This window comes from Dermacentor andersoni, chromosome 7 (genome assembly GCF_023375885.2).
Source record: "Dermacentor andersoni chromosome 7, qqDerAnde1_hic_scaffold, whole genome shotgun sequence".
NCBI classification, from domain to species: Eukaryota; Metazoa; Arthropoda; class Arachnida; order Ixodida; family Ixodidae; genus Dermacentor; species Dermacentor andersoni.
This window is the reverse complement of record NC_092820.1, coordinates 105306726-105320206: the sequence shown is the minus strand read 5'-3', so window position 1 is coordinate 105320206 and position 13481 is coordinate 105306726. Positions and strand designations below refer to the sequence as shown.

Below are 13481 nucleotides of genomic sequence, written 5' to 3'. Positions count from 1 at the left end.
TTCATTTCCTAGGCGAACTTACGCCAGTAGTCGCTTGGACGAGCACGGGACAAGGTAGGCGTGAATCCCAACTGACCCGAAGAGGGTTAATTGTCATAAGCGGATAGAATATCGGTACGCAGAGCGCACGGAACAAAGAGGTGATCCAGTCGCCTATGTGTGGAAGTTATTTTTCTACAACATATTGTTGTGAAGACAGGACGAAGACGGTGAAAGCGCGAATGTCCGTGGAGGATGCGAACTTTGGGCTCCGAGATGGTCCATAAGTTGCCTCATTTCTAGATCGTCCTGCTGTTGCTCAGTCAAGTCAGACAGATTGAGAGCGCAAAAGAAACAACGGTCGTCATGCGTATCACATGACACCATTGCAATGAAGTGCGAGAAAGACTATCAGCATCAGTGTGCTTCCGGACAGACTAGTAGACCATTGTTACGTCAAATTCCTAAAGAGGAAGGCTCCAGCTGGAGAGTGGCCCTTAAGGCTCATGGAGATTGGCTAGCCAATTCAGAGTGGTCGGTAACCTCTCTGAATTGATGGCCGTGTAAATGTGACCGGAACTTAGCTATCACCCAGACGACAGCTAAGCATTCCTCTTCAGTGGTACCGTAGTTCGTTTCTGCAGAAGTTAAAGTGCGGTTAGAATAAGCAATAGCACGTTCAATGCCATCGCGCCACTACACGAGGACTGCACAAAGGCCGATGTTGTTACCGTCACTTCGTATGCGAAGTCTCCAAGTTGTTGAACAATCCTATATGGTCTAAAGTAGCGGGGCAAAAGTTTCTCTGACAGACCAGGCTGGTGTATCGGTGTTCACACCCATACTTTGTCACCGGGTTAATAAGTGACATGTCGGTGACGAAGATTGCATCGGTCGGCGTCGTTGTGTTGTTAGCGGATAAGCATTCGTGCGCACTGACTCACCTTTTCGGCGCATCAGGCGAATTCGGCAGCATCAGTGACAACATTAGAACAGTGGGTGGGTACAATCATTTCGTCCAATGTTGTTACAGCTTCCCGGCCATGCACCAAGCGATAAGCGGTCAATCTGGTAGTTTTTTGAACGACAGTATATGCGAGAACGTCGTCCCAGTTTTTTAGTCGGCGTTAATATACATAGAATCCATATCAGTGATCGTTTTGTTTAGCCCTTTCTGTCACCCCATTCGTCTAGGGATGGTAAGGATTGGTTTTGCGAGGAACTGTACCATTGAGATGAATGATATTTTCTGTGAGCTGCGCTGTAAATTATCTGCCCCGGTCGGGTATAACCTCCGTTGGAGCACCTTGGCAGAACACGATGGAATGCACACAGAAAGTCGCAGTATCATTAGCAGTGCCTCGTAGGAGAGCTGTGGTTTCAATGTAACTGTAACGTAGTCTTTGGAAACAGCAATTCAACGGTTATCAGCCCTCGACGTGGGGAATCGCCTAAGCATATCTATGCCAACCTGCTGAAAGGGATCCGCGGAGAATGAATGGCATATAGACGTCCAGTGGGATGCACGGGTGATGTCCTGCGTCTCTGTCAGTAGCGGCATGTCTTCACGTATTGCTTTACGTCACGGCAAAGGTTAGGCCAGAAGTACTTTTGGCGTATGCGTGAAAACGTCCGTGCGAGACAGGCCCTTAGGATGTCATGTAGTGTGGACCGCACTACAAGAAGGGAGGCGGTTGTGGTAGAGGGAAAACCCAATTTGCAGACGACGCCATCACGAAAAAAACCGATGATAACTTGCGGACGCACATACGAAGCGGCTCTGGTCGATGAAAGGCCAGATTGCTAAATCATCGCGCTGTTGCTTGCTGATGTCTGATATTGTGATAATGGAAAGAAATGCGTCCTCTTGATCAACGTCGAAAGGCGACCGTTGAAGTGGAGCACGCGACAGGCAGTCGGCGTCGGTGTGTTTAGGCCCGGACTTGAACACTCTCGTCATATCGTATTCTTGCAAGCGAAGGCTCCAGCGTGCAAGACGGCCAGATGGATACTCCAGATTGGCGAGCCCGCACAATGAATCGTTGATCTGTCACAACCCGAAACGATCGGCCGTACAAATATGGTCGAAACGTATCAACTGCCCACACAACAGCCAAGTATTCCTTCTCCGTAGTGGAATAGTTTCTTTCGGTTGGAGACAAAGTGCGACTTGCGTACACAATGAAGCGCTCGGCGCCATCTTGCCACTGTACGACGACGGCACCAAGGCCAAGGTGGTTGGCCTCCGTGTGCAACTCGGTGTCACTGTCTTCGTCAAAGTGTCCTAGATCTAGAGGCGTGTGCAGACGTTTCTGGAGTTCACAGTAGGCCTGTTGTTGATCCTGCTTCCGGACAAACGGAGCATTATCCTTTGTTACCCGTTGGAAAGATTCGGGTAACCTTGAAAAGTTAGCCACGAAGCGTCTATAGCGTGCGCAAAGCCCTAGAAAAGGGCGGAGTTCGTGTTTGTTCGAAGGTGTTATAAACGAAGCAACGGCATTGGTTTTGTCGGGGTCTGGTCGAATGCCTTCGTAGCTGACGACATGGTCTAAAAATTTGAGTTGATAATACTTGGAATGGCATTTTTCAGGCTTTAGAGACAGGCCATCAGTACGAATTGCGTCAAGAACTGAAGCGCTGGAGGTGATGCTCAAATGTTTATGAAAATACAATGATATCATCAATATTGACCACGCATGACCGCCACTTGAGACCTGATATAACCGTGCCCATCCTGCGCTGAAAAGCAGCAGGCGCAGAGCGCAATACAAAACGAAGGACCTCGAATTCGTAGAGTCCATCAGGCGCAATAAATGCGTTTTTCTCGCTGCCACGGTCATGAACCTCGATTTGCCAGTAGCCACTGCGAAGGTCCATCGATGAGAGGTATCGAGCATCTTGAAGGCGGTCCAAAGAATCCTGGATGGGGGGAAGGGGATAAACGTCCTTCTTTGTAACGTTGTTAAGCTTGCGATAGTCAACGCAGAAACGCACTGCATCGTCTTTATTTCTCACCAGAACCACAGGGAACGCCCATAGACTGGTGGAGGGCTGTATAATGTCGTCGGTAAGCATTTGTTAGTCTTGATTTCGGATGGCGTTTTCTTCTTTACGAGAAACACGGTAGGTACGTTGGCGCAGCAGTCTTTCATTGGGATTTGTAATAATTCTGTGTTTCGTTATATGCGTTTCGCTGACATTCGATGTTGAAGCGAAACAGTCCGCAAAAGACTAAAACGTTTCGAATGCTAGCTTGTTGTCCCCCTGACAATTTTCAATTGACACCAATTTTGCTGCTGGCTGGTACGTCACAGTTACAATCTCCACCATTGTGTCCTACAGTGAAACAAGCAAGATAGTCACTGACTGGCTCTAAATAGGCCATGGCAGTTCTAGGGGCGAAGTACTGGAATGCACAACTGAATCTGAGCAGTCCGTGAGGACAGCTGCAAGATGCCGTGGTCTAGGCAAACCTGTCGAGCCAACGAAACCGACAGATTGCCTTCTGCGATTCCGAGATGGGGTCATCGTCTTTTTCTACGGTGATCAACGTAGTATTCCGCGGTGATAAAGTAGCGCAGTCACCCGAAACACAGAACACTGTGGACTGTGGGTGATAGTCGTTCGAATGAGCTGCGTTTCACTGGAAAAAGGTAAAAGCAACTCGCGAAAGCTTATGACTGTGCCGTACTCCCGAAGAAAGTCCATACCGAGTATGACCTTCCTAGAGCACTCTGCCAGTATAATCAATGAGCCGAGAAATGTGGTCTCACGAATTTGTACCCTCGCAGTGCATTTGCCTATTGCCGTGGGAACATGACCGCCGGCTTTACGGAGCTTAGGTCCTGGCCACGGTGTTGTCACCTTGCGAAGTACAGTAGCCAGTTTTCCGCTCATAACAGAATAATCGGCACCTGTACCGATAAGGGTGGTTACCGGGTGGTTATCTACAGAAACGAGTATGTCGGCTGAAACATGTTCACGGTTTTTGAAGGAAGGTGCCGATGGTACACAGTCGTCGTTGACATCATTGTTATCATTGTCTTCATCGCTATTGTCGTCGTCGGGGTTTCGCTGCAGAGGATCTTTCGAAGTGCGTTGGACAACGGCCCCACCCTCGGAGATCGCTGTTCTTAGTTTGCCCGACTTGGGCTCGTGGGCCGGTTGCCCACGGAAGCGGAGAACATGGTGTAGCGGCTAGGTAACGCCGATCGCCGAGGAGGTGGTAATCGTGACTGACTTACTGAGGAGACGAAGATCGGGTCATTGGCAGGGATTGTCCAAACGGTGGGAACTGGGCGTGCGGTGACGGATTTTGTCTGTCCAGATATTCCTTGATTTCTCTCGGGCGCTCTCCTTCACGTGGGCAAAGAGTGCCGGGGTGATAGCCCTGAAGTCCTGTTCTTCGGTAGTAGCAGGCACGGTACAAGTGGCCCGCTTCGCCGCCGTGGAAGCAGAGTGGCTGATGGTATGGTGTGCACCACACGTCTGACTTTCGCGTATAGATTTGGGGGCTCGTTGACTCTTACATACTTGCATGGGAAGCTTGGCCCTGGACGTGGCACAGCGCTTCTTCAGAAGAAGGCGGTTTACGGTGGTTCACGGGCTACGCAGGTAGCCTCACTGCTTGCGCAGCTTTAGGTCTGGTATGCACGAGTGGCTGTGTTGCGTGGCGGACTTCTACGCGGACGATATCTGTGAGGGTTGTTACGGTCAGCTAAAATGCGGTCAGCTATGTTACGGTTACACTCAGCTGTTACGGTCAGCTACGCACGCATGACACTACGCACAAGCTCTTAAAGCGCATCTGTGTCACAGCGCAACGAAAGAGAAGATGCTCATTCTAGGCTTATTGGGCGATCGTAGAGGGGAAGCGTTGCTGAAGGGCTCGCTCCATTTTTGTCGCCTCACTGACTAAATCAGCTACTGTAGCTGGAGGCCTTCGTCTCAGTCCAGCAAACAGCTTCTCTTTCACTGCACCCATCAGCAGGCGGACCTTCATCGCTTCTGTCATGCCAGGGTCAGCATGCTTGAAAAGCCACATGTCCTCTGCGAACATGGCGACGCTTTCATTCGGCCGTTGAACCTACTCTGAAGGGCTTACTCTGCTCGCTCTTTTCTTGCGGGACTGCTGTACGTATCGCGTATCTGCCGTTGAAATTCTGACCAACGGTGAGGGATGGCTCGTGGTTCCGGAACAATGTTCGGGCGGAGTCCTCTAGGGCGAAGTGCACGTTCCTTAACTTTTTCTGTTTATCCCTATTATTGACGTCGGCCACACCATCGAAGTCATCGATCCAGTCTTCCACGTCTTCAAAAGGCTCACCATTGAAGGGCCGCGGCCAGCGTGGCGTTTGGAGAAACAGAGACATAGGAGGCTGTCTCGTCCCGTATGTCTCCTGTGTCTGGCTTGCGCTTGTGGTCGACATCCTCGGCAGATCTTGCAGGCCGTATTCCGGAGGTAGGCTTCCAAGCCATTGGCTTTGGCATATGTTGTCAGCTTCCAGTTCCTGGGGGTCAGAGTACATACACGCGTACCCAGTACCTCCAACAGTTTGTCACAGACCAAAGCACAAAAACTTCGGTCTATGCTACAGATCTTTTTATGAAGCTGTCCTGGCACCTTCATCGTTGACGTCTTTTGGGAACAACCCAACATGCCTGGCATGTGGCACCAAATTGCACCGGGTAGCCGTCAGTTGTGCCAAGGTTGTGGCAATATATATATATATATATATATATATATATATATTATTACGAGATCATCAAGCGTTGCTCAAGGGACGAGCTGCACCGAGAGCGACGACGAAGTTGGTCTGCGCCCTTGGCGCGAGCGAGTGTCGGCCTGGTGATCTGGCTCCAGTGTAAATAGCCTGTATATAGCCTCTTTCATCTGTGTCTTTCCACACGTAACATTCTGGTGGAGGTAAGCGATCCCCGTCCTCACCACGGAACTCCGGGGTGGTCGGTACATCGAGCTTGTCACCATGCCTACCGGTGACGAGACCACCTCTGCTACGGCTTCGGCTTGTCCGCCTGCTCCAATCATTACGGTTGCCCACAGTCGCGAACCTGGTGAGTTCTCTGGCATGGAGGGAGAGGACGTTGACGAATGGATCAACCTCTGTGAACACGCCAGTGCTAATAACAGGTGGGACCCAACGATCGTGCTCGCCAATGTCATCTTTTATCTCGGCGGAACCCCACGCGTGTGGCAACAAACGTATGACCACGAAATAACCAGTTGGGGCAGTTCCGAAGAAAAGCTCAGGGAACTGTTTGGCGACCCCATTGGGCGGAAGGCTGCCCCGAGAAAGGCTCTTGTTGCGTCTCGTGTTCAGACATCTACAGAGCCGTACGTTTCATACATCCTCGACGTCTTGGCTCGACGTCTTGCCGCAAAGCTGACGATACTTTGTCTGTAGCAGATAAAGTGTTGCATGTGCTAAAAGGCATCACCGACGATGCTTTCGATTTGCTTGTTTTCGGCCACGTCTCGACTATCGCAACTCGACGGAGCGCAACAATTCCATTACGGAACGAGAATGCTTTGCTGCAGTCTGGGCGGTTGCGAAGTACCGTCCTTGCCTTTACAGTCGCCCTTTTTCCGTAGTCACTGACCATCATGCTCTCTGCTGGCTCTCATCGCTAAAAGATACTACAGGCCGGCTTGGTCGATGGGCTTTGCAGCTACAAGAATTTTCATATTCCGTGGTCTACAAGTCTGGCCGCCTGCACCAAGACACTGACAGCTTGTCGCGTTATCCTGTTGACAACCCTGACTCCTCGAATATTAGCAGTGCTGCTTGCGTATTCTCTGTGTCGCAGCTGCTTCATTTCGCCGACGACCAACGTCGTGACGCCTACATCAGAGCACTCATCGACCGTTTTGAACACTCTCCGGCCAACGCCACTCTACGGCTCTTCTTCCTCCGCGACGGTACACTGTACCATCGTAACCTTCATCCGGACGGCTCTGAGTTCCAACTTGTCATACCTAAACACCTCCGCTCAATCGTTCTAGAAGAGCTTCACGACGCACCAACGGCAGGACACCTTGGCGTATCTCGAACCTATGACCGTGTACGTCACAGTTTTTTCTGGCCGGGCCTTGCCCGTTCCGTACGACGTTATGTCACTGCTTGCGAACTTTGCCAAGGACGCAAGAAGCCTTCCCAGCTCCCCGCTGGTTACCTGCAGCCGCTCGACATGCCTGCCGAGCCCTTTCATCGTGTCGGCTTAGACCTTTTCGGCCCATTTCCGGAATCTACATCAGGAAACAAGTGGGTTGCAGGCGCGGCGGACTGCGCGACCCGCTACGCCGTAACCCGCGCTCGTCTGACCAGTTGCACAACTGATGTTACGGACATCCTCCTGCATGATATCATTTTGATTCATGGTACTCCGCGTCACTTGCTAACAGACCACGGCCGTACGTTCTTAGCCAAAGTCATTGACGACATCATGCATGCCTGCTCAATGCCGCATAAATTTACCACCTCCTATCACCGTCAAACAAACGGCCTCACTGAGCGTTTGAACCGCGCTCTTAAAGACATGCTATCAAAATACGTTTCAGACGGCCACCGTGACTGGGACTAGGCTCTACCTTCCATTAACTTTGCCTACGATGCTTCGCGTCTCGAAACTGTTGGCTTTTCGCCTTTTTACATATTCTATGGCCGTGAACCGACACTACCACAGCTTCAACTAGCGCTTATGCCCGTGATGCTATCGCCCATGCTGACCATGCTCGCCAACTTGCGCGCGCTCGTCTGCAAGTCTCTCAAGGCAAACGAAAGCAACGCTACGACCTCCATCACCGTGGTGCCCATTTTGTGCCCGGCGCCCTCGTGTTGCTTTGGTCACCATCGCGTAAAGTTGGCCTTTGTGAAAAACTGCTTTCCTGCTACACAGGCCCATATCGCGTGCCCCTCCAAGTGACCGATGTCACCTACGAAATCGTTCCAGCCACGCCCACTCGTCCTCCGCTGTGACAACCAGTGACATTGTCCACGTCGCCCGACTCAAACCCTAAAACACTCCACGCGCCTTGGATATTTAACAGCACCGTGACGGCGCTTTTGCCGCCGGCGGTTAGTATTACGATATCACCGAGCGATGCTCAAGGGTCGAGCCGCCCCGAGAACGACGACGAAGTGGGTCTGTGCCCTTGGCGCGAGCGAGTGTCGGCCTGGTGGTCTGGCTCCAGTGTAAATTGCCTGTACATAGCCTCTTTCATCTGTGTCTTTCCACACGTAACAATATATATATATATATATATATATATATATATATATATATATATATATATATATATAAAGCACAATCACTACTTCAACGAGTTATCCAGAGAATAACGAAAGGTAAAGGCTTGGCACCGTACAAAATTAAGCGTCGCTGTGTCACAGCGATTGTTCGCCAGACTCCATTTGAAATGACCGAGCCTTATATCAATTCGCCGTTTTCCAAATGTACGGGTTGTTTCATAGAAGGCTTTCTGCAGATATAAAGAATGGGGAAATTCAGAAGAAATAGTAATTTACTTTGCACTGGGTAGTCCAGAAGTGGTTCGGAAAAACGAGAGTACTTACTGTCTTTTCATGAACCAAGTCTGCGCTCCCTTTGCAAGATATTGAAATGGACAGAGATATAAGAACAAATGGGAACGTGTTTACTCTGCAGAAGATATGGCCGGTACAACCAGTACGGTGGAACGATCTGCTAGACCCACGGCGTCGTCCCTGTCGTCTCGTTGGTGACTGTCTTCTTATTCGCTCTCGTGGCACTATGATACTCGACGACGAAAGCACCGACACGGCGCCTGCTAGATGGCGGCCGCACCGTACGCCTTGAGACTACCCACGTCGAAGGAATCAGATGACGTCAATGACGGTGAAGCATCGGCAGGAGTGATTTCATAAGTGATATCACTCAGTTGTCGGACCATGCGGCAAGGGCCAGAGTACCGGGAGAGCAGTTTTTCCTATAGGCCCACACGTCGTGAACGAGTCCGGAGGGGGTCGAGTTCGCCGGCATAGACAGTTGTCACAAAGAAATTTCTGTCTGGCTTGCGATCCAGAGGCGACAGTAGGCAATCTGGCGTGCCTTGATGGCTGTAGCTATGGTGTCGTGAGAATACTCAGAAGGGGAATCGAGAGCAGTTGGCAGGAGCGTGTTGAAAGGCAATGTCGGGTCACGTCCAAAGAGGAGATAGAAGGGCGATTAGAGAGCGGTACCATGACGTGATGCGTTGTACGTGAACGTGACAAATGGAAGGGCGGTATCCTAGTCAGGATGATCTGATGAGATACACTTCGAGAGCATATCTGTAAGTGTTCGGTTCAGGCGTTCAGAGAGGTCGTTCGTTTGAGGGTGATATGCTGTCATTGACTTGTGTTTCATGGCACAAGAGCGAATTAAATCTTCGATAACACTAGGTAAAAGCAGCGGCCCCTGTCTGTGGGAAGCTGGAGAGGAGTTCCCTGGTGTAAGATGATGTCTTCGAGCAGGAAGTCTGCGACATGGGTAGCGCGACTGGTCTGGTTGGCTTATGTGACGGCGTTGGGGGTTTAGTAATCTGTTGCAATGGCAATATACTTATTTCCAGCTCTGAAGGTAGGGAAAGGGCCCACCAGGTCGAGGCCAACACGATAAAATGGTTCGATAGGGTATATAAATAGACTAGAGGGTTCCGGCCGGAAGGAAAAGCCAGAAAGCCCAGGCCAGAAAAATTCTCACTGAACACGGTCGTACGTGCTGTTTACACCCAGGTGGCCAGAAATGGGCATATCACGGAATTGCGCGAGTACAACATCCCGGAGATGAGAGAAAACGACAATCAGCAATTCGTGTCCTTCTGGTCGAATATTTCAGCGGTATGAGATGCCGTTCAAAATGAGAAACAGGCTATGCGAAGGATCTGATGGGTTAGAAGGGATGCGGCAGACGAGGTTGTGCAAAGATGAATCACATTCTTGCTGCTGACCGATGTCGAAGAAGGCTTAGAGCGTCAATATTCAGGAGATGTATCATTAGAACGTGGAGCGTCGTCAGGACACCTAGACAAGGAACCTGCATCCTGGTGTAGCCTAGTAAACTTGTATACCACTCTGTAGGTGACGTTTTGAAGAGGTAGTGTTCAGCTACGTAGGTGAACCATTGGCTTTAAGGGACAAGAGCCAACAGAGAGCGTGATAGTCTGTAGCAAAAGTGAAATGTCGGCGGTATCAGTACGGCCGGAATTTGCTTCCTGCCCATATGAGTGCGAAGAGCTCGCGCGCTGTAATGGAGTAATTGCATTTAGTGTGGGATAACAGGCGACTTGCAAGCGCAATAACTTGACATGCCAACGTTGAGACTGAGCTAAAAGAGCGCCGATTCCATAGCCACAAGCATGTGTGGGGACGTCTATTCGGGCATATGGTTCGCAGCGAGCTAGAATTCGCGTAGTATTGAGTACGGGCGGAAGGCGTTAAGGGAGCAGCTTGGTTAGGACCTCATAAAAATGGGGCACGTTTCTTGACAAAGGTCAGTCTGAGGCCGGAGAATGTACACAACATTTCGCACATATCGATGGAAATAATTACACAAGCCTACAAAGCTGCGGACGTCCTTGGCACAGGTTGGTAGAGGAAATTCGAGAACAGCACAAACATTTGCGGGATCGGGGCGGACGCCAAACATCAAAGTGGCATTTCAATGAATTCAATTGTGACCGAGCTGCACGGGAGAGAAAAAAATAGACGAAACGCGTTCAAGGTGTGCCGCGAAGGTCGGCGAGAACAGGATGACGTCGTCAAGATAACATATGAATATCGACCACTTAAAGCTGTGCAAGAGAATGTCCATCATGCGCTCGAATTTGGCTATAAAGGCCATCTGGAGCAACAAATGCAGTTTTCTGAAGTTCCATGTCAACGACAACAATCTGCCAGTAGCCGGAGTGCAGGTGTAATGATGAAAACTACGTCGCACGCTGTTGGCAATCCAACGTGTCGTCTATGCGTGGCATTGGATAGACATCCTTCTTTCTTATCTTCTTGTCGTGAACTTTCTACTGAACATCCAGGTGTGGTCCTTCTTTTTTACCAAAACAACAAGAGACACCCACGGGCTCGACAATTGTTCAATGTGTCGCTCCGCCCTCGGCGTGTGACACGCGAAAGGGCGATCTGTGAATAGGCGCTGCATCGCCGGTGCGTATTCGACGCTGCACAAGCAAGATTTATCCCAGAAGCCGAACGCAATGTCAAAAATGTCGGAATAAGGGGCGAGCACAAGAATATCGTTGTTTGTATGGGTGAAATATCCAGGACTATCATCTTAGTAATGTCATCGTTCGCTAGAGGCGACATTGCAGATTGAGCATTGCAGGCGACGGAAGAGTTGGGGGAACACGGATGAGACGAGAGGGAATAAAGTTCGTAATCGTGTGACCGTGACAGTACCTGAGGGTAAAATTCGAAATTTACTACCTGCAGGGAATGTTTGTTGGCCAATATGGTCCCAACGATGGAAGAGAACGACACTATGTGCGAAGGTAAGGCAGAAACACATGAATTGACTACAAATTCACCATCCAGTGCACCGGGTTTGGGCACTGTAGTCATGCGGGTCAGTAACTGCGCTGGTAGAGGAACAAAGTCAGCACAACAGAGCGGCACTGCGTCTGGAAGGTCGGTGACACCAGGCAAATTAAATTGGACTACACAATCCCAGCAGTCAAATATGCGTGAGGGAACAGATAAGAAATCAAGGCCAAGGATCACATTGTGAGGGGAATGGTGAAGTACATGGAGCAAAAGAGATGTGGGGCGACCGCCGACACTGAAGCAAGCGGCACACATTCCCAGAACCGCGGGAGTTCCCCCGTCACCGACTCGTAGTACGCGGGACTCGGCAGCTGTGAGCACTTGAGCCGCTTTCCGATGTCAGTGCTCTTGAGTGAGAGGTGTGCGAAGATGTAGATCGATCAGGATCATTACAGGTAGCGTATCTGCTTCCACGGCAATTACGTTCTGAGCTGTAGTCAAGATAAGGAGATAATTTGCCGGTCGCGAGTCCAATGCAGTGTCACGTCTGGGACCTGCATCCATCGGTTTCCGGGGATGAGCGCAAAGAAGAGTGCAGCGATCGTAAACGACGGGGCAGGGGCGAGCAGGACCGTCGATCGTGTGGCAACCGCAAACGGCTCGAGTCTCTGGGGGACGCAGTAGAGCCGCAGTCACGGTATGTCGAGTCGTTTAGAGCATAAAATGGCGGGCATTGGCTGTCATTGTGGGTGTAGTAAAACGTGGAGCGTGAAAACGAGGGCTGACGATAAGGGTAATAGCGCTAAATGTGCCCCACACCCCAACAGTGGAAGCATGTGGGCTTATCGTCCCGTGTTTGCCGTCGGGCCGGATCCCGTTTGAGTGGAAACATCGATGAATGTCGATGAAGAGGGGCAGTAGGTCCAACTGAAGGTCGGGTTAAGGAGAACAAGGGTTGCATTCCGGCGCTTGCCAGTTCTCCGCGGACAACAGAATGGATGAGGGAGGTTGTCGACTGGGTATTCTCCGAATAACGTACGAAAGAAGATGGCGACGCAGCCTCAATATCGTGCTGAAAAATTCGGACAACGCTAATCACAGTGGACTACAGAAAGGACGAATGAGTGTCTTCGCACGACGACGTCGCGGCAGTGTTGGGAAGCCTCACGAACTGTCGGTCGATGCGACGGCTCTTGGCGTCTTCGAAATTGCTGCACTCATGAATAATCTCGTCAATCGTCGAGTAGTCTTTAAAAACGAGCAAGTTAAGCAGTAATTGGCGATGTCTTTCAGAATATGCCTCACTTTTTCAGCTTCTGGCATAATGTACTCGACGCGGCGGCAATGAGCTAGGGCATCACGGGTGTGCGCAACGTACGACACTGTAGCAGCCGGAGCCCGACAGGATAGGTCTTTCGCACAGGCACTCTAGGGACCAGCGAGTTTGCTAAAGAGGTCGCATGGTTTTTACCTACATGAGTACCAGCTGGTAAGCTTTTCTTCATGTGCATCATACCTGGTGTGTGTTTGTCTCTGGAGGTAGAAGACAAGATTAGCGACCGCCACTGTCGGATTGCATTCGTTGTGTGTAGTAACGCGTTCGTATATGCGAAGCTATTCTTTGACGTCGACGTTTTGGGTGCCTGTACCAGAGGAGGTGCCAGGGTTGCGCGCATTGCTCAAGACGACTGACAGTAGCTGCGTCGTGGATGCTGACGGCTAGGGTGCTGACGCTGTGCTTGACCCAACGGCCTCGTCGTCTGTCAGCATAGTAAGACGGTCGAGGACAAGTATTCTGCGGAGTTCCGTCTTGAGCAATACCCTACTCCTCCAATAACAATGAAACGGGCAGAGATATAAGGTTAAATTGGAACCTGTTTATTGTGCAGAACATATACCCACTACAACCCGTATGCGCCACTACGTCGTCTCTTTAGTCCTGTACTGTGATAACAGGGTGGAGGCTTA

General features: G+C 50.6%; 1 protein-coding gene across 1 annotated transcript in view; it reads left to right on the top strand.

Moving 5' to 3' along the window:
* Positions 1-13481, top strand: part of LOC126533998 (uncharacterized) — a 147980-nt gene that overhangs the window by 109717 nt on the left and 24782 nt on the right. The gene's annotated exons all lie outside the window — the stretch shown is intronic.